Source organism: Zonotrichia albicollis, chromosome 18 (assembly GCF_047830755.1).
Source record: "Zonotrichia albicollis isolate bZonAlb1 chromosome 18, bZonAlb1.hap1, whole genome shotgun sequence".
Lineage (NCBI taxonomy): Eukaryota > Metazoa > Chordata > Aves > Passeriformes > Passerellidae > Zonotrichia > Zonotrichia albicollis.
In genome coordinates, this window is record NC_133836.1 from 7,753,238 (window position 1) to 7,775,061 (window position 21,824).

Here is a 21,824-nt window from a genome sequence, read left to right on the forward strand (position 1 = left end):
TTGGTCTTCCCCCCACCCCATACATTTTATAATTAGTTGCTTGCTTTTATTTCACAAAATACTTTTCTCACACACTGCCTTCAAGGTTACCCTACTCTGGTCCAACGTGAGCTGGCAGAAGATAAACACGAGCTGCTTACAAGATAAATCTAGAGAGGAACACAGTCCATAGTAAAATCCTCCATTGCATCTGTTCCCTTCACATGAACAACTGCTGCAATCTGGTATTTGTGTTCCAAGATATTTATGTGTTTCATGCAGCAGTGGGAAGCGATTAGGGGAGGCAGCCCCGGCGCTGCACAGCGCTCACCAGCTGAGCCGTGCGTGTGTGGGACGATCAGCTGTCAGGCTGAATCCACAGGGATTCTGTTACCTGTTGCCCCTGTGCAACACAGTAATCAATATTAAGGGATTACACTCTAAGAACATGAGTGGGGTTCAGTTTTCTCTAAGTGACCCAAGCACATGCTCAACGTGTTTGTATGAGGAGATCAAGTGAAAGATCCATTAGACAATAAAGCAGCACAAGCCCACGTTCCTGTGGGCTGAAATCAAGGGCACATTTTCAAGCACTGAGTAGGCTAAAGAAACTTGATGCCATCTGAAACACCCCTCAGCCAGTGTGTGCTGGCTGGATAGAAAATTCTTATCTTCTTATCCTGCTTTGTTACTTGCTAGGTTTTTGTGGCCTCAATAATAAAACAGCAAAGTAACATCCCAGTCAGAAAAACTAAAGTGCCACCCCATGTTTTCTTTATGAAGTGCTTCATGTATTTGCCTCCAGTAGCTTTTTCATAGAAGCTCAGGATATTCATGGGGAGAGGCACAGCGAAACCAATCTGTGTCTGGAAAAGTTGATATGCTCCTTACTTGTTGTAACCTGAAGCCATTGCCTTCTTTTTTCTCCCTTTTTTTTCTTTTTTTTTTTTTTTAATTACTGGTACATATTTGAGACCTGAGCCAAAATGATATAAGAAGGAATCCTGCTGTGGCTTTGCTGATTACTTGAACGGGTCCTTTGATGGCAATAAACACCCGTGCTGATAGCAGAGTATAATTTCAAATCAGGCCATAGAGCAGGAAAAACAGATGACTGCTGAAAAAAAATCCTAATGTAAGTGCATGTGGTGTTCTACTACTGCAGTGTAACCCCAGGTGCTCTGGTAGCTCCTTCTTGTCAAGGAGGCTGCAGTGCAGAGCCAAACACTGCAATGTGCCATGGAAACAGGGAGGTGTCCTTCACTCTGCAGTCTGGTAGAGATCTGATGTCTGCTCCCACCCCTGGGGACTCTGATCCCAGCAGGACCACACAATGCTCCTCCAGGAAGCCACTGACAGCACTGGGACTTCTAACTTCTTCCCTAACCAGGAATACAGTCCTTCTTCCAAAATGAAGGAAGAAAATAGACAAAGTTAGGTTGATAAGCTAATCTGATGACTGATGCTGTGCTGAATTTCCACATTAGACAGTGATAACAATAATAATTCTCTATTGAATGCACAAAAAGATTAATAATGCATTTCTTTTAGTAAATATTTAAAGCATAGTCACATAGTATCATACTTGAGCACTCAATTTTATGATTTTGTCTCCAAACCCATGACATGAATATTAAGATATCACAACTTGTTGGGTCGTTGTTTCTTTTAAATTTGCCTCTATTTGAGCCTTCAGTCTTGTTTTCCAGCTATTACCTTTCTCCTATGACAAAGAGGTTAGGAACTGCCTTGGTTTTCGAAGGCTGAGATTCTCCATTAATTAAATGCATGGCTCTAGGAAATACACCAAATATCACATAACTTGGCATTCTTACCATGCTTCATGTTCAAAGCACATAGCAAATTCAGTTAATGGGTCCTGCTAGCACTGCTGTATTTGGAGTTAGTGCCAAATGATTGCACTGAGCAGGACTTGGGACCTGACAAGGCTCTTTGGAGGATCAGGCCCTGAGCAAGATTTCTCAGGGCCATTGGAGAACTCATAACTGGGATTACAGTTTTGGATTCCTCCTGTCCTGAAAGAACTCTTATTTAAGATTTTAGCACTCAAACAGAGCCTCATCCACTCCTGAGCATATGTTTATACAGTCTAGGTAATTTTTGCTTAGTTTGTTACTGACACACACCTCTAGCCAACCCCACAGTAATAAAGCAGTATACAACATCAATAAAAACAATGCACAAAAAAGGTTTTCAAATTGAAATACCACACACCTCTGTAAGATCTGGGAAGTAACAAAGCACAAAATGGCAGCTCTTGTTTCCACACCTGCCTTTCTTTCCCATCCACTCACCCAAAATTTTAACAGAAGTGTTTATTTGGAGAAAGAAAAATTAAAAGCTAATAAATAAGAGATGCACACAGGGGATTCAGAGGGCCCTGATCTAGGAACAGGGAAGGTCTCATTATACCTGGAGAGCCCTTTTTCCTTTCACTGCTAAATCCCACTCTTGGACATCCCTTCTGGAAGGCTTTCTGAGGTTGGTGGTGTTTGCACTGCTTTGAAATGCAAGTCTCCCTGCTTTGTTTGTTTTTGAAATGGCTTGAAAGGGAGGAGCAGACGTCCTCGGCTACTAAAGCTGAGCTTTCCCAAAACACAAGCTGCTGCTCTTTGTTTGCTTCTCGTTAATTAGCTGTGTGTCTAATTAGTGACAGGTTCCCTTTGGCTTTCCTGAAACCGAAGCCGCTCCATGTCAGTGGAGGTCCATCAGGGGACTTGTCAGTGACCGAATGGTTTCCAGCTGCTCTGGGCTCTCCTCAGGAGCACGGTGCACACACACTGCCACTTACCCTGAGGGACTGCTGATAGCCCTGGCAAAGGAGATACCAGTGCCTTTATCAGCACTGAACCCCTGATTTCAGGCAGGTCTAATCTGTAATATCCTAATCTGCATCACACCCTAATTCACATCACATCCTAATTCACCGTGGAGACAGTTTCACAGCAGGATAGGAAACAGGGGCTCATTTTCTAACCCTCTGCTCTAATCCACTTTCCCTTCCCAGTGTTTTGCTCTGACACTCTGGTCAAGATTCACCTCAGTTACTGCAGTCCAACAACACTAAGTTCACCCAAGGGTGAAAACTGCTTTTCAGCTGCATAGTGCAACACTCCGCTTTCAGGGCACTCACCATAGGATACTGTTATTGCAGTTTGTTTATTTAAACTGAAGGGAGCTTGGCCTATTACCAGCTTTAAATGCACCTTTTTGGGGACTCAGTGAAAAATCCCTTCAGCTGTACATGCTGGTGTGAGAAAAGGGGAGGACACAGACTTGCACCATCCCAAGGGAGTGCTGAGACTGTTTCTCCCCCACGAACACACTTCCTGCTCTTCTCTGCTCACTTCCCCCCTACGGGTTTCCATCAGCAGATCCCTAAAGAGAGAGGAGTTTATTTAATTCCCCACTGATGTCAGATCCTGTTGGTGCCAGAATGATTGATGGCCAAGCACCATGACTGACGGGAAGATGCGCTTTCAATTAGCGCTGGGTGGGCCCCTTCCCTCTCCTGCTCTCTCTCCCCAAAGTCCCTCTGGGCAGTGCCCCCATTGCAGGGCTTCTCTTTGTACCAGAATTCTGTATTCCCCACCTTCTCTTATATCAACAGCACCATTTTAAAAAACATGGCTTATTTTAAACTGGGCAAAGCTGAACATGAAATTGTCTTGGGCATTAAACAACCCCCAAACCCATCAACCCCAGGACACCAGAGAAGACATTTCTCCCAAAAGCCACAGAGTTCATAGCATTTTATCCAAAATCTCTCTGAAACCCAAGGCCTGTGAAACACAGCACATGACAGCTCCAGGGAATCATGGAGCCAGGAGAAAAAGCATAATCTTTACATGGTTTTGACTCCTATTTTGCAATAACCACTCTAAGAATGAACTACATACAAAAACTGGGATTTCTTCAATGAAACATTATCAAATGCAAGAGAGATGAGAATTCATCCTATTCACTTTCTTCTTTCTGCAGAACTTAATATCTTAGCTCTTGCTCTCATTCTTGGTTAACAAATCCAACCCCTGGCACGGCCATTTGTCCAAATACAATGGCATGAGAATATCAAAAGAGCATTTTCTTTTCACTTTTTCAGAGGTGATTTATTTGTGTTTCTTTCCAGATTGCACAAGAAATAATACAGCTTCTTAGAAATATTTTCCTACACCAAGATTTTCCATGAAGAACAAACAGTACAATCTAAACACTGACTGTAGCTCAGAAGACTGAAACCATGTTCCTGTGTCAGAGCTTTAGCAATAGCCAGATGTTGATGAACAGCAGGTGCCAACAGAAAACATCAGCTCTGAGCTCACATGCTCTTCACCATCCAAGTCCAAAAGCATGCAGCAAGGTTATTATTTCACTTCCCAGAGGAAAGGTGATCTAGTCAGTAACAATGGTGTGGAAATGAGAGAAATCAGGGCACTAATGAAGAACTACAGTGTTCTTGGACAATCAACTGCAGAAACAAAAGCACCAGGCTTTTGAAGATGAAGCTGAAGAGATATGTAGAGAGACTTGGCTGGTGATGTACTGGAGATATGAACATCTAAGACCTCCTCTACTGATCAAATAAAGCTGTTCTGAGAAACTTATATAACATTAAATCATGGCCATATAAACTTATCTTAACCTAAATCCCCTGTAATTGGTTCTGTGTGCCCCATCCCTCCATCTGCAGACAAGGTTTGATCATTTCCAGTAGATCTACACATTACAAGGCTCACTGCTCCCAGCCCACTGGCTCTATATATTTCCAGAAGCACTGCTGTCTTCTGGAGTTTACAAAGCATCATGAATTCAATTCTGGAAACACACATCTAGAGCTTGCTAGAATTTATATGTAATCAACAAATTTGAGTCAAACCCTTCTGTACTGGCTGGTACAAAGATTCCTTCCTTACACAAACTAAACAGTGTGCCAGTATCAATAGCAATTAAGTACAGTAACAAAATCATCATTTCCAGCAATGAACCAAATCTTCCTTGTTTTAGACAGGCAACATAACTCAAAGTCAGTAACATTATGCTTGTACTGCTTGAGGAAAAACACTCCAGAAGACTGGAAAGAAATAGCTTCTACTAGAGATCCTTTCCCACATTTCCACATGGAAAAAGCAACCCCAAAGTATGTCTCTACTGCAGCCTTCCAGCTTCTGTTGCTTTTCTAGTTCAAGTTAAAATTCCACAGTCCACAGAAATGCATGAAAAAGAAATCAAGCACCTGACACACTTTGTTTAGGATTTAAGTGACCTGTATAAGCAGATGTGTGAGACTTTCCTGTATGACTCACTGCTCATCCTTTGTCAACTACAATTAAGAAAACAACAGGGGGAATGAAAATGGGACATAAAATCATGAAGGAACAAAAGCTGAGTCATCAGTCAGCCTAACCCCAACCTCAGTCACAGCATGTGAACCTGGAATAAGTCTGCTAAAATTGGTGCTATTCTTCCAGACTTACATACAGAGATTAGGAGGTAGTTCTGACAATGAATCAGAAGATATGCAGTATCACCACTAGTTTCACTGCACCTGGTGCACTGCCACACATCCTCTGGCAGGGGGATGCTATAAACAGGTGAAGCCTGACAGTCAGAACTGGTTTGGACTCCAAAGGTTGAACTGCTTCCTATGGGTTGCACAGTGAGGGATGGCAAGCTTCCCTACACACTGCCTGCTAAGCAGTCTGAAATGAACAGGGAATCTGGCTTCAGTCTCCACTGTTCATCTGCTGGGAAAAGAATTTCCAGGAAAAAAAGAAAAACTATTTCTCCTTCCCTTTCTATCAACTTCCCCTGCAATTACACATGGCTTAAATGTAGTGTAAAGGAGGGAGCAGGGAACAGGGAAATACAGTTGTCTTTGGAGAAGCAACTTAACTGTGCAATGTGGAGCCAGATCATACATTAAAAAGGCCATACTACAAGGAGTTCAGCAGGCCATGAGGGAAATAAGAATTTGAGTTGTAATAAAAACAAGGAAAAATTAATGTTTTTTTAGATATCCCATGCTTTCAAAACCAGGGCACAAAGCCTACAATGAATGCCATTGGTACCAGCCACGGCAGCACGTCCGGCTTCAAAGCTGCCCCTGTGACACTACATGTGTTTTTTCATCTGTGTCAGTAGAAAAGAGCAGTAAACAGTTCTAGCAGAGCTGTGTTTTGGTCAGATTTGGGATAGAGTAAGAAAAAGCCAAGTGCAGGCTAAGTAGGGAGTGCTCACAGAGCGCCAGTACTAACTCCTAAATAGCTTGTCTCTTGATCTAACAGAAATTCACACTGGGAAATGCTGTACCCTGATCCAGAGATGTGTTCTCTGTGAAACACCTCCAAGATCGCCTGGAACATGAAGCAAAGGCAGAAAGATCTGATCCAGCCACTGACCCTGCCAATAACAATTGTTTCAGCTGCGGCAGCAGAGATGAGCGGGGCACAGCTCTGTCTGTGTGTATGAGCCCCGTGGGCAGGAGACAGGATTCAGAGAATCCTTCTGTAAAGCAGTCCCTTGACCCATTCCCGCAGTCCAGCCGGCTGGAATGAGCAACCGAGTGGATGTTCCGGCTGGGGACATTTCTATCCAAATGTCGCAGAAATCTGCCCCAGAGCAGGCTGTCCCTTTTCCTCGCCCGCTGCCCGGAGCTGGGCAGAGCCGGCGCATCCCAAGAACCGTCTCCAGGGTACTGGTGCCCTCTGCCGACCAGCGGGAGGAGGAAGAGCCTGCTGGGACAGCGAGGGGGAAAAGATCCCAGGCTTCGCCAGTCTGCGTGGAAAGGCCTCAAACACAACGCACAGACCGCACTTTGGTGTAAGAAGCTCCTCCCTTTCTCCAGTCTGACTGGGTACCCCACGCAGCAACACGTCTGCCAAGGGACGACACGGTCCCTGTAAATCACGTGCAGGAGATGATTGGGGTTCATTCTGAGCCTCAGCCCTCCAGCCAGTGAAGGCATTTAAAAAAATCACCAGCATCTGCAGGAACAGCCCCCTGAGCACACACTGAAGTGCATCAGCCCCTGCAGTCCTGCACCACAAATGGGGCAGGGGAAGGCAGTGTGGCCCAGGAGCCCTTTGTTTGTTCTGAGTGAAAGAGGGGATTATCTGAGTGGGGCTAGACAAGTGCCCTGAAGATTCAAGCGATGTCCAGAGACAGCTAAAAACAAGCTGTACTGCAGCCACTCTGATGGCAAAGATAAAGGGGCTGATGGCTTAAAGAAAAGGGCTCATCACACAGGAGAAATGGAGGGTAAATTGGTCTTTTTATTTCCTGCTCATGTCAGCTGGTGATGAATTAGGAAGAGAAGAAGAACCCTGACAAAGAGCTCCCATAGGCCAATCAGCAGGCTGAGAATTTGGGAGGTTCAGGTCTGCAGGGACCCCATGGCTGCCTTGGCACACCTGCCTAGCTGTCTGTGGGCTTGGAGTTTGACTGCAGGGAGGGTGAAGAGGCCAGAGCTGCCTGGGGACGGCTGCTGTGACTGGCAGAACAGCTTCCCTCCCCAGGCTGTCCAGGGGCTGAGGAGAGAGGAAGAGGAGCTCTTTGCTGAAGTGTACCAGCCTCTTGTGGCAGGGCCAGCCAAGCAAGAGGAGTTGCTGAAACTTTGCCCCTGGCCTGTCAGGGCTTTTTACAGGACAGAACACTGCCCTCTTAGCACAGCTTCAGGAGGGGCAGCACACAGGTTTCACAGCCCACCAGCTCCAAAGAACAAGCACTTGCTGGAAACCTTTCAGCTCCCGCCTGTCCCTGTACCCAACAGCTCAGGAGCAGATGGAGCAGGCTCAAAGCTCCTGCACTAGAGGGTTGTGCAAAACCCCAAAGCCACTTTACTGTTTGCCACACAGAAAAGGGTGAATCAGCCCTTCCAGATTGATCTGCCATCCTCCAGCTTACGACAGATTCAGCCCTTGGCCACCCACAGCAATTTAATATCCACTTTGTTTGTAAGGGTGTCACAAGGAGCCTTTTCCCTGACCTGTCTTGAAGCCAGCCAGCCTCAGTAGGAGCCCTGCTTCCTCAGCTGCCCCAGTGCATATAAGTGTGCATCCCACATTTTGGGTGCCAAAGTGTGCCACACTGGCCTTGGCATCTGCTCTGCAGGCCCAGGAGGCAGCACTGAAGGACACCTGCTTTCAGGCTGTGGGAACAACCCTCTCAGGTCTCCATTAGAGAAGGTGATGACAGTTGCACTTATACAGGTGACTAGGTTTCACCCATGAGAGACAGGCAGAAGGATGCTTTAATGAAGGACACACCAAAGAAATGAACCTTCTCTGGGATAACCACTGCCCTCCTGGTCCTTGCCACCCACAGTGAGCTAAGGGTGTTCCTTGAGGTAGAGGAACCAGTGCTGGTGGCAAAAGCTGGCTCAGAGCAAGAGCCAGAACTTGCAATAAACTGTCCTTTAAAGACGTTTTCCCTCTGGTGGCACTGCAGCACCTCCCCTTTCCAGGTGCCCTCTCCTGGACTGGATCTCAATTAACTCACAGCCTCAGGCTATAAATCAAGTAAATAAAAGGGGCTGTAAAATAAACATGAACAGATCTTCCCCTTTCCATTCAAATGTAGTGAAGTGGCAAAGCCTTTTTCCAAGCAGAGCTTAGACACCCTCTACTTCACTGGCTTCACAAGAGGGAATCCAATGTGCTCATACATTAATAGAGGTGACCTGGTCACTGGGATGCAGGCAGTGCTAGGAAGTGCCCCATGGCTTGGAGGTCAGCCTCAGGTCGCTTATTCAGAATTTCCATGGGGTGGACAGTTCTAATTTACAGCTCACAAGAGTTGGAAAATATTTTAGAGAGGGAGGTTAAATAAGCAATGTTGTTGGGGTTTATTAAAAGGCCTGGCCTACCAGAACATAAAAGTATACATTTCATCCAGCAGACCTACCTGACACCTCAAATAAGGAAGAAAAGTAGATCTTCAGCACTGGAGCCAAAATCTGCTCCAAGGGATGCCCAGGAGGTCAGTAAAGTTGGCTGCATGACACTGTAAACACAAAGGACTAAATTCTGCTGTCAAAGCAGGAGCCATAAGAAGTGAGACCTTCTCTAATAATTTGCAAGGGAAGGGATCAGAGGATATATAAACTATTGTTATTTGTAATGCTCCAGTGTCTAAAGCTTCCAATTGAAAGCGGGGCCACAGCATGCCAGGTGCTGTAAGCCAGAGTGAGAGAAACACCCTGCTTGGAAGTGGTGGAGTCCCTGCAGGCATGAGGGGTAAGAAGATAAAGCAAAGAGAACACAGCTTTGGCCTGGTTCTCCTGGTCACCCAGGGCCCTCTATACCCTCACTGGGCAATACAGCAGGATAACCCTTTCAAAGGCTGTTGGGAACAGTCTTTTAAAGTAAGATGACCCAATTTAGGGAAAGTTCTGTCTTTCAACCAACTCTCCACACTGTCCAGCAGCACAGCAGCCTCACTCATCTGGTCTACAGAAAAGAAACCAGCTTTATTACTCCAAATCATTGCCAGTTCCCTCCATGCTCCAGAGCCTACATCAAACATTTTTATAGCCTAAAAAGCCATATGGAACCTTGAAATACATTATCCACCTTCCTGGGTCAAAAACAGCAAAGTAACAGTAACTCCCCAAATCTGTGCACTACCACACCCTTTGGAAATCATCCATCTCCCTTGTAGCTCATAATCCAGCCCAAGGGAGTGTCTAAATCATAACGAGACTGTTTGCTTGGAGCTAAATCCTCTGCATATTATCGTTAAGAAACGGATGAGGCAACTGTAGCCTGTTTTCATTAGCAGAGGGTCCAAAGCCTGTTCAGAACTGAGCTGCTCCCTGCATTAGGGAGTGAGTTACCGTATGTGCACACACCCAGAGTGGAATGAGAAGGGTTAAAATCCTCAGGTCTATCCTTTTGTGGCCACTCTTTCTGTTATTGTTGGTTCGAAAAGAAGTGCTCATTCAAAGAAGCAGGTGAGACATCTTTAGAGTCAGGAGATGGATCAGAGGATACAGAAAAAAAGAGTTCAAGAGAGGAAGAAAAAGCTGAAGGGGACTGAAATCTTCATTCAGGTCTTTGTCCCTCCTCTATAAATGGGGAACTATGACAATGCTCCTGTAGTTTGTCCAGTTAATTATAGAACAATACGAGGACCTGGGCTGTGATGGATTGGTGATTTACAAGATAGGAGTGTGAGAGCAGAGAATGGCAATTACACGAGTGCTTCCACCCTGCCTAAATGACAGTGTTTGACTAAGGAACTGCCTGCCTTCCCTGGTGATAAGAGCCAATGCCTCACAGGCCCAGGTAAACAACAGAGTTTGGCTTCACTCAGGCTGGATGGGATGCCCTTATCCTTCCCCCCACCCATCCTGGAGAGGCATCCAGGGAGAAGGTGCAGCACTGGCAACTGCTCACCTTCCCTGCAGGGACTGGATGCCCAGGACCAAGATAAGAATCACTGAAGTAAGGCCACAGGAGGGGACAATGGCCAGGCTTGGGCCACAAAGCCATCCATCACCTGGGAAACAAAGCTGTTGTCAGCAGGGGTGGCTGCATCCTCCAGGCATGTCAGCTGCCGAGTGAGGTGGATGACAGGCACGGCAAGGACTGAGGAGGCCTCCAGGGAGATGCCAGGAGGAGAAGAAAGACCATACAGTGATTGTCACTACTCTGCACCAGTGCCAGGAAAGGCCACACTGCTCCACTGATTCCTTCCAGGTGAAGAAAGCATAAATCTCTTGGTATCAGGTTTGATTTTTTCTTAACTGGAGTATTTCTATAGTAGCTGAGGATGCAGCACTTTTCCTTGGCAAAAGGGAGTATTGGAACTGCACAATAAAGGCCCTTCATATTTTCTGACCAAAAAATCCAGGCTCAGAGCATTCAGGGATTTTTTCCTCTTTTTGAATGGTGTGAACCTTTCCCCACATACAAGAATCCCCACCAGCCTCCAGCTTTGATACAAGTTTGCTCCAGTTACCCCATCATAAAACAAAGGAACATTGGACAGCACTGATGGCTGCACAGAGGGGCAGCAAGGGAAGGGAGCTGTAAGGTGGTGTACAAATCTCCTTCACACTTCACACATATCCCACATCATTACTTAGGGCTTGCCTGAGGAACAGTTTATCTGATAAAGCCCTTCAATGATTACTCTTATTTCAGACTAACAAAGCAGCTCACTTTGACTTCCTAACCCACTCGTGTCTAATTGTGCCATGTGGACAAGCCCTTGCACAATAGCTTGGTACATCTGTAGTTCCACAAATGATCCACCTGGAGGGAACAAGGAAATTTCCAGCAGGTCTGGCTTCCACATGAAAGTGATACAAGAAGAGTCTTTCCGAGTTCAGTACTGGCCAGAAGACAAGAATGAAACACATGTTTCTGATCATTTCAGAAGCTCCAAAAGAAGTCTGGTTCAGAGAATGGGCAAGAGTTTGAAGGGGAATAGGGGAAACACATGTCCTGTTTGAATTGTAAGGTCTCATTTTATCATTAAGCCATCTTAGCCACCATTAACACATGCACATGAAGTGTCAACCCAGGGCAACGTGCAGAGTAGTTCATGATGCACATATTGAAAGTTAAGACATCTCAGAGTTTGGAAACTGCTGAATTCAGCAATGTGTTTGAAGCTCACTGTAAAGAAAGATTAAAATGGAGATGAGAGTCTGAACCTGGACTCACAAGTACCAGGGCTTAGAGCAGGGTATATCTCGAATTATAGGCTGGTCTCTCTCCTTCCTTTCTCCCTGTTGCAGCTCCTGGGACTTGCCTTCTCTGTGTCATGTCCGGTGACTTTTTGCTTATTTTTCTGCCGTCGGGAGAGATGCCACAAACCTGGAGCTGGGCCCTTCCACCCATTAATCAAAAGCTACAAGTGCTCTGCAGGGAGACAAAACCTCTGTGTGTTTTCTCTGATATTTCTGGAGCAAGGCATGGAGGGCAGGGGGGTTGGGCCAAGGACCCCTAGTTAGATTAACATTTTATTCAGAGACCTATTAATCAAAGTCAGAAGTGGCGTGAAGCAGCACCAAGGGAGAAAAATAGCTGGACAATCAAGGCCCTTTAAAAAAAAAAAAACATCCCAACCAACCAACCACCCAACAAAAAAAACCCTCAGCTTGTCCTGATTTACTGCAACTCACTCACAGAACGAGGTGGGGAAGGGGGGATTTGCAGCCTCTATCCAAACAGGACTGGACCATGCAGGTAAATTCTGGCTTTTTTCACTTTAAGCAAACAACTCTCTGTATCCTGCCCTCAGCACCAGTCAAAAAGGTCCCTATCTTTCTTTCTCCAGAGCATAACGCGCTTTCATGCAAGCTTATACTTTTTAATTATTATTTTTGGAAGACTGCACAATTACACTCCTTTTTCTTACAAGGAAAGACAGGCACAGTTAACGGGAACAGGCCTGGCCAGCGTTCTGCAGGGCCTTTTGGGGAGGAGATAAATGACCCTAACAGCACAACACGGACAGGAGTCAGGCCTGTATGTGCTGGGAGCCTGAACAACCCCCTGTTTGTTCCCTCTGGCACCAGCACTAACTCACCATGAGACGAAGCACAGGGACACAGGTGGTGTGGGCCTGGAAACACAGAGATGCACTGGGCACAGGGCAAAAGGGGGACTTTGTTTGAAGACAGAGATCAGCCAGGGAAGATTTCAACCCTCAACTCTACAGTTTGCCTCAAGAACACAGCCACTGAAGCTCTGCATGTCTCAGTGAGAGTCCAATCCCACCCTGACTTCTGTCTCCTCAGGCTGCTGGAGGATGGTACCTCAAGGACCTCTGAAATCTCAAGGCACAGAAGAGAACTGAGCCCCATGATCCCAAATGGTGATGGCATTAAGAACATTATTCTGTAGGGGCTCAGCCAGTAGAACCACATAAATTAAACAGTCCTCAGAGGAAAACCTTGTGCTTTCCTCTGAAAATGTGGCAAGCCTCATGGAAGACAGAAGGTAAGGACTAAGCTGGATGTAACATTATGAGCAGTCATATCAAGCAGTTTGTGGGAAACTATAGCAGCTGCCTTATACAAAGACAACTTTGCCACAAGGAAGAGGAGATGGGGAAAACTATGAATGCATTCTCTGCCCAGAAAAAACCAAGGCATCTCCAGCAGCTTTGGGTTGGTTTTCTCCCATGGCAAGTTCCTGGCAGCTGATGACAGCAAGGAAACTTAGGGAACTTGATCCCTTCTCTCTTCCTCAGGCTTCTGCCCCTTCCAATCCCAAAACTCAAGTATATGGAGGAAGAAACAGATTTTTTCCTGTACAGATACACAAGACGCCAGGCAAAGAGAGGTTTGTGGAATGCACAATCCAATGGATTTAATTTCCCAGAAAGACTGGCCTGGCCTTAGCAGAGGGTTAATTAACTCTGGCAGCTCAGGGCTGGAAAACGTCCACTTCATGCACTGGAGTGCCTGGCCACGGGTGAAGAGAGGGCCAGGCAAACCAGAGGGGCAAAGGTCCATCTGCAGACACGAATAAAAAGCTTGGCTGGGCTTATGCCTGGGTCCTGAGGGAGGAACACAAGAAAGATTTAGCAAATTGCTATAGCCATGCAGGGTCTTGTGGGTGCAAGGGGAGAACAACAAAACCACAAAAGAGCTAGAAAAACACAGCCATGCCAGGCGTAGGTGGAGATGCATTATCATAGGAGGCAGGCGTGCACCCTGCCCTCCCTCTCCAGGCATCACAAGTGTCTTTGTGCCTCAGCCTCCAGTAGAAATGGCTGAGGGCCTGATGGGGCTTAGAGACACATTCCTCAGTGGGTGCTGGGGTTCACAAGTGGGGAAGCCAAGTGCATCACTGCGGCATAACAAAGAAATGAAGTTACTCCAAGGCCATGCAGACCTGATGAAAGCAGAATTTGGCTTCCCTTGCACACTGAAAAAGGACACTGTCCCATATCTCTGTGCACGCTTGAGTGAAGTGTGTTCAAGACAGGAGACCTCTGTTCCCATTGCTAGTTTTGCACATTGCCAGACTGCAGGATACATTTCATGGTCAACAAGAGCAAAGTCAGAGAGATCTTTTCCCAGTGTAGCAGCTCCCAGCTGCATCACACATGAAAAAAAGCCCTTGTTCCCCATTATTCCTCTAGCACCTAGGATCCAAGTACTTTGAGAAGGATCCTGGCAGCGTTTTACAAGACTTCTGTGAGGTGGCATCAGCTGCCCATGTAAGCCCAGGGTCTGGAGACAGACACTGCTTCCCAGTCCCTGATGTCAACCAGTAACACCAACTCTTCCATCCTCTGACTTACTGAAACCTAGAGGGAGCTTGGCAGTTGCTTACCCATGAAGAACAGGAGAGCATGGTGCCTCTTCTCCAGTGTGCCAGTTACTGAGGAGGAAGCAAGGAAGAGCTACGTGCAGAAAATGCACCTTGGGCTGCACATCGTTCCCTCTCACTTCTGGGGAAGGTGGTGCAAAATGCAGGGGTGTTAGTCCCAGCTTTGCTGATGTGTTCTGGGAGAGCAGGCTCTCTTCCCCAGCTTCAGTTTCTCCATCTTTGCAATAGGTGCAACAACTGGTATCCAGCTTGGCAAATCCCTCCAAGATCCATTGATGAGAAGGACCTATGAGACAGCTGGTATTGTTTTACTAATTATGTTCCTCACATTTCTTAAAACAGCAGGTTCATCACAAGATAGGGAAAAGGAGGAACAGTGCCTGGAACTATTTTAGCGTCCTACCATCCAAAAGATAAAAGACCAAATTCTTTATGCTGTTTTAGGATAGAACAAGAAGCAAGTTGGGAGCTTATCTTTCTGCCTGGGAAAGCCACTGTGTAGCAAAAGGAGGGTGAGAAATTAACACAGAATTTCTGTGATTCCTTGGCTCACTACTCAAGATGAGTATCACAGCCATAAATATTTGAGGGAAATACTACACCTAAACAAAGGAAAGTAAGGTTCAAATGGAATTGTTTGCAAAGAATAGGGAAGAAAAAGAGAAGGAAAACAGGCCAGGAGGTATTGGACAAGCCAAGGAAAACATTTTGAGAACACCATGCCACTTAGTGCAGTCAAATGTATTTCAAAGCAAAGAAATAGTTTTTCAGAAGTTACTGCACAGCCCAGCTGTAGCAGGGAAGGCATTCTGTTGCCCCTGCTTTGAACCAGACATATCCTCTCCTTCTGCCCAGCATTTTTCACTCAGAAATTTCAAAGCACTTACAGATGTTCAAACTTAGCATACTTCCGAGATTAACTTTCTAGATTAAGTTTCTTGATAACTCTACTCCATAAAATAGACTTCAGCTTTTTCCTTCTGCTCACAAAGGTCCTGCAAATGCTGCTTTGCTATGAAGTATTCATGGCAGCTCCCAAGTTCTACTGTTTTCCTCTCCATTGCAAGTGCAGCAGCTCAAGTATGTTTTATGTACAACTTGGCATAGACTGACTTGGGTACAGTGCATCCAACCAGAGCCTTCCTGTCCTGTGCTCTGCGATAGGGCTGGAGTAGCCACAAAGATAGGAGGGCAGGGCAAGAGGAGAGAAAGTGAGCGCCAAGGCAGGCAAGGGAGTCCTGGCATTCCTCTCTGAGCCTGTAATCAGATCCTCCCTCCTCTGTTATTCTTGCCACTCATTCTCAATCTGTAGGAATTGCTGAGGAGACAACAAGGCCAGCTCAGTAGGCACTGATTCAGCGTTTGTAAATACTCAGTAACCAGCCCAGATCAAGCTCTTGTTGCTGGAAAACTGCCCATCAGGTCCTCTCCTTTATTCTGCTCACCCCTGGTCTTTTCCTGGTTGTGTGCACAGACTTCATCCTGAGGCTGTCTGCTGTCAGCTCTGCAGTGAGGCTCCTCCTTAGCTGAGTGAGGAAACCTTTTCCAGGCAGCTCACAGCAGCAAATGAACAGCCAGCAGGGAATGCTTCCATACACCTGCCAGGGACCTCTTCATCTTTGCAGAGCTCTGGTCAGACCTTCCTGGCTCAGGAAATCCAAGGGGACACTGCCAGGTGGAGAGCAGCCATTTCATCCCATATGAGGATCACAGGGAGTGCACTCGTGGCCCAGGCACTCTGGGGAATTGCTCTCAAGAGGACAGCACCCCATGGCACAAAGCACCTCCCCTCAGCAGCAGGCCATGAGGTCACTGGGCATTGCACTACCAAGGGCCATTTACCCCAGACTGAGCCTCTGGCTGTGCAGATACAAAGCTGGTGGAAACCATTCTGTGAACTATTTATTTTTTAATATGAAACCTCCCTTGGCATAGCCAAGGAACAGTTGGTGTATGCATTTATTTTTAAGACACAGATTAAAAATATATATAAATCAGTGGACTTGTTTAGCTGCCTGTTTTCCAGTTAACAAATACTGAGGCTCCAATTTTTGGATTAGAGTTATTTTTCACTTAGAGAGTCAAGTGTGTTGCTAGCAGGCAGGCGAGTGAGTGTGAAGATGAATGCACCAGTTGTATGCTCTGGGTTTCAGCTGAATTGCTTCCAAGAGAGACTTTTTTTTCCTCTAAGATGGGAAACATCCGAGATAATTTCCCATCCCACAAGGATTTCACAATTTCCCATCCCTGGGAACACAGAGTACCTAGTACATGGGGCCCTACAGACATCTACAGATAAAGCCAAGGCAAGGTAGGAATGCTGGAAACTCACAGACAAACGGGGATTGAAATTACATGCTAATTTTTCCACAGCTAATTAATCACTGGAACAAGTTTAGGGAATACAGTGCCCAACCTTCATCCCAATTTTCTTTCATTTTGACAGGACTCAGATGCTTTCTGTGGTTTTAGAAATACTTGCTTTGCTGTACATAACTAATGTTACACTACCAAGACATGCACAATCCAGTGCTCTTGCCCCAGAGCTGGGCCTCCCTGCACTGGATCTTCTGAAAGAGATTCCTCTTGGCAGTTTGTGTGCACAGCCTGCTCATGCTCCAAAGGCTGAACCCTGAGCTGTACTGGTCAATGGCACAATAGAGCAGGGCCAGGATTTCACTCCTCTCCCTTCAGGTTTCACATGCTTTCAGCAGATGCATCCCCAAATTATTTTTTTTCTGCACATCTGGAACACAAAGTAGGGCACTGGATTATTGCTACACAGAGCAACTTACCCACAGCTGACTTCTTCCAGAGAGTGAACACCACCACAGAGGTCTGCACTTACCGAGGAGCTTCCTTTCAGATATACACACAGGAAAATACATCTCATGATATATTTTCAAATTACTCTCTCCATCTCTACCTGATGTAAGTATATCTCTTTATTCCTCTCAACACAGGAACAGAAACCAATACAATATTCCATTTTTCCAGCAGTGGACAGAATACAAAACACTGCCTGATGTGCTGTAGGAAACTGCATGGGAATTTGCACACTGAAATTCACATGCAGCATTTGGAGAGTTTCCCTTCATTTAGGCAGCACAGAAATGACAATGCTGCTTCTTGTGCTCTTTGAAGTCTCAGGAAAAAAGGAAAGAAGCAAAGGGATCATTAAAATGCCGTTCTTGATGGATAGTGGCAAGAGGGGATGACAGGAGAGGAAGTAATCAAGAACACCACGGTCCTGCTTTCAAAGCCTCCTGCACTGGATGATCAAATTAATAAGTTTGATGGGTTTGCTGCAGCTCAGCCATCAGAGAGCCAAGCATGGGAAAGCAGCAATCTGTATTTTATGTACAGCTTGGGAAATGCTGACAGCAGTGGGAAGGGTGTGGAAGAGCAGGTACAGACAGAATAGGCAGCAGCTCCCAGCAGAGCTGAGGACAAGGCAAGAAGGACAAGAGCAGTTTGGCTGGAAGTGAGCAGCCAGCCCAGGCAAGAGGATTTGGGCTGGACCTGGAGAGAAATGTCTGAAGGCAGAACACAAAACTGCACAGGGAACTTGCCCTTCACTTTGTAGGTGTTAATGGGTACAAATGCCCTGCAGCACATGGGGATTTATGGAATCTAAATATAAAGCCCAAGTCCCACTGACTCTCATTTTGTCTCAGTCCCCACAGAACAAAGATTCCATGTTTTACTTCCCTTCTCTCTCCCTGCAGGAATCAAGGCAGCTGAGCCAATATGAAGATTCACCTGTGAGAGGTACAAAACAGCCCGGAGAAAAGCCTTCATTTCACCAGCAGGTTCATTCAGAGAGATCAGGACACAGCACATAAGGGGGCCATTGTTTCTGGAATAAAATCTCCATTTGAGCTCTCTTCTTTGGCCATGATCAATGGGAGGGAATTAAAGTCTCATCCTGGGAAAAAAACCGGCTGGCTAACATTGTGTTGAAAGATCAGGTAATGGAGATACAGAGCAAGTGTGGGCACCCACATAATCCTTTGGTGAGCTTGAGAATGCTGGAGGTAAAAGCTCTCCAAACACAGGCACGTCCCTTATCATACCCTATGAGACCCAACCAAGTCAAGGGCTAGGAGTCCTAACAGGAGCTGTTGGTATTTCACAGTCCTTTGATCCAGATTTCAGCTCCCCACAGCTCCTCCCAGTGCAAGGGCACTTAAATTCCATGGGTGCTTACACAGCTGCCTGTTCAAGCCTCTGCATTTTCTGTCCCACAGATGCACAGAGCCAACCCCAACAGTTTTGAGTCCTCTGTCCTACACAGCCCTGGGGCATTCTGAGAGCACCTACCTCCCACCCATCCTCCTGACCCAACGTGAAGATTCACCTGTGAGAGGTACAAAAAGCCCAGGCACCTTCCCATCTCCAACAGGCATGTCAGTGAAACCCCACTGCCCTCACCACTCAGTGACCATGGCAAGAGCTTTTCCTATCATCTGCCAAAGGATGGACTGCCACCCTCCAAAACTCATCAGACTAAACACACACAGAGAACCAGCCCTATTTACATCATGGCCACAGCAGCATAATGACAACCTCCTCTCCCTCTCTGTTTCAGGCTCATGCTTTGAAACAACAACAAGAAAAGGAACTTTTTACCTAGTAGTTACTAAGTAAACCAAGTTACTACCCAGAAGAAAAAATAGTAGTTACTGGTTCAAGAAGCAAAGTCTGCTGCTTGGGCAGCTAAGTCTGGAGCATCCCTGTCAGCCTCTGGCTCACATCACACTTGCCCTCACCCTCTCCCAGGCCCAAATCTCAAGTGTATTTATTGTTCAAAGCAAACAGGAGTTTAACAGCGATTTGCTGCCCTCTCCTGAGCGAGCCCCAGTGCCTGTCAGTGCTGCAGTGGCTCTGCAGACAGACAGACTTTCCTTCAGCTGCTCCCATGCAGAAGGAATGGCAGTGCTGTGGAACCAAAGAGCTGTGACAGGGCAGGGTAGGAGAGATCATCAGCTGTGACACACCAGGACAGCAGATCAGCTACACAGCTGATCAACCATTTTGTATCCACTGAGGGCATTCCTGGCATTTTGGTTTTGTAACTCTCAGGTTAATTTTTTCTGTGGAAATACATAGAAATACCTCCCAGCATATTCTATTCTCAATAGTCACAAACAATTCAGAGCAGAAGCAGACCATGATATATATAAAAAAATGGAAAATATTTACTTGTAGATTTAATTTGTAGGGTAATTTGAGGAGGTTTTTTTTTTACTAAACCCACTTAAATCTTTTATATCTTCCAGTAGTGCTCCATCCTGTCCTTCCAGGGAGCATGGAACTTTACCTAGACATACAGTATGTACACACACACTATCTCAGAATAAAACATTGTAACCTGCTGCTTTCAATGCACTTCCCCATGATAACTAATCTTTTGCAGAAACCTGTTAAATTAAATTGTGCTCTCCATTAAAGCCCTCCAAATAAGCCCTATGAACCTGAGGGAGCCTTTGTTTCCATATGTAAACATAGACATAAAAAAAGTAAAAGTCACTTCTAAACATTTCTCAAATCTTTGTTTTGCCATGTACCCTAGGACAGAGAAGATGTCCCATTATGTGGAATCAACACTGTTTTCTTGGCACTCTCTCTGGGTTGCCCTTCATGCTTCAATCCTGAAGGGAAATGAGAGGTTTAGAGAAGGCCAGGCAGCCTCATATTCATGAGCAAGAAAAATGCCTCTTACCATCTGTAAACAATGCAACAAATGCCAGATCAGGCTGCCACCAAGGCATCCACTGAAAGTTCTCACTCAGGCACACGCCCAGCACCCAGCCCTGACTGCAGGAGAGGGATGTGCCACCTCCACACTATCTCCAAGCACTGCCTAATCTGCAAGTGCTGCATGGAAGTGTCTGTCCCAGTGACCAAGCCCTGCAGAGGGTGATAACGAGCTGTTGCCTGTGTGTACAGATGTGATATTTTCACTGCACGCCTGAGGGTGCAAAACCCAAGAAAGTGTAAATAAAAGAACAGGGGCAGGTTCCCAAGGGCCACATGGACCCAGGCAATCTGTAAACAAGGGCCTGTAGCAATCTTGAAGCAAAACAGAACCACTGTCACCATATGGTACAGGGACTGTGGGGTTATGGGTTAAAATTCTCTAGGCTCCAAAATCAGCTTGCTTTGCTTTCAAGCCTTCTTTTTCTCTACAAAACATGCAGAAGTCACCATAAAAATAACCGAGAAACAAGGCATTTGGAGGAAGAACAAAGCAGTGTGCCTTCCTCAGTATCATCTACCAACCATTTGGTCCTTCACTTAGGAAATGCTGACCTGCTTTTTAGACACCTCAACTTTGGAGCTCTGCATCATGGAGGCTGCAAACACCTTGGTCTGGTTTCCCAGGTTTCTTTAACATGGTAACTTTCAGAGAAAGGAGCTGCTTGGAAGCATCTGAACCTTTGGCAAGGCACTAGACTGTCCAGCAGGCCTGGCAGCCCAGCCTTGCATGGCATGGGTTTGGATTGGCCTCGATACCAGAAAATTATTTGCAAAGCAGCTTAATAGCTTGCGCTTATTATGTTTGCCATTTTTCACCCCAGCTTCCCCTTCAAAGCATCTGTGCATTCTTGGACAGTGTCCCTTCAGAATGAAAGCCAGTTCTCCTTTCAACGACATCCCAGCAGATCCTCCACTGGGTAGCAGAGCAAGAAAGCATTTGTGACATGCAGATTCCTGAGCCAGGAGAAGGCAAGGTATGCAGGCTCTGGATTTATGGATTAGACATGCTGCCATGGCACACAAATCACTCTGCACTCAGTGCAATTCATTATCACAGTGCCATGGCTGGTCAAATTTTTCACAGGTGCAAATAATGCCAAAAAGGCTTTTAAACTTCCATGTGCCAAGACTTAGTGATGCAGAGTCAGGAGCACTCCTGCCTGCTTAGGGAAGCAAAACTGAAGTCAGCAGTTGTTCTGTCTCTCTGGACACATTGGGCCATGAAGGATTTTCAGCACCCCATGGCAGTGTCAACAGACTAAGCTGTCACAGGGCTGGGACTGTGCCTGCTCCCAGTTCAGTCTCTCCCAGCAACTGAACCTACTGAACTGCCCACATGCATCAGCAGCACATTCAAACCCAGGCAAATTCAGCTAAAAACCCGCATGCCCCAAACGCAGCAGGTGTTGCAGTGAGAAGCCCCAGGTGCCCGGGGCGGCGGTGCCGATGGAGCTGAGGCGGGAAGATGGAGGCCTGTGGGTCCCCTCACGGGGCCTCATGGAGCACCAATCTGGAGCTCTCCACAGAGGAGGCTCCTTGGTGGACCTGTGTCCCTCCTTGGAGGTTGTGGTCACAGTGATATTGCAGGGGATACTGGTGCAAGAGGTGCAGTCTCCAGAAGAAAAAATAAATGTGCATTGGACCCCTATTTCCTTGGGTGCCTTGCCGCCACATCCAGTCAGGCCAATGCCACAGGGATTAGTACTGGAGGGACACAGGGCACGGCAAGGAAATGGCAGAAGGAGACACCCAAGGCAGAGCCCCACGTTA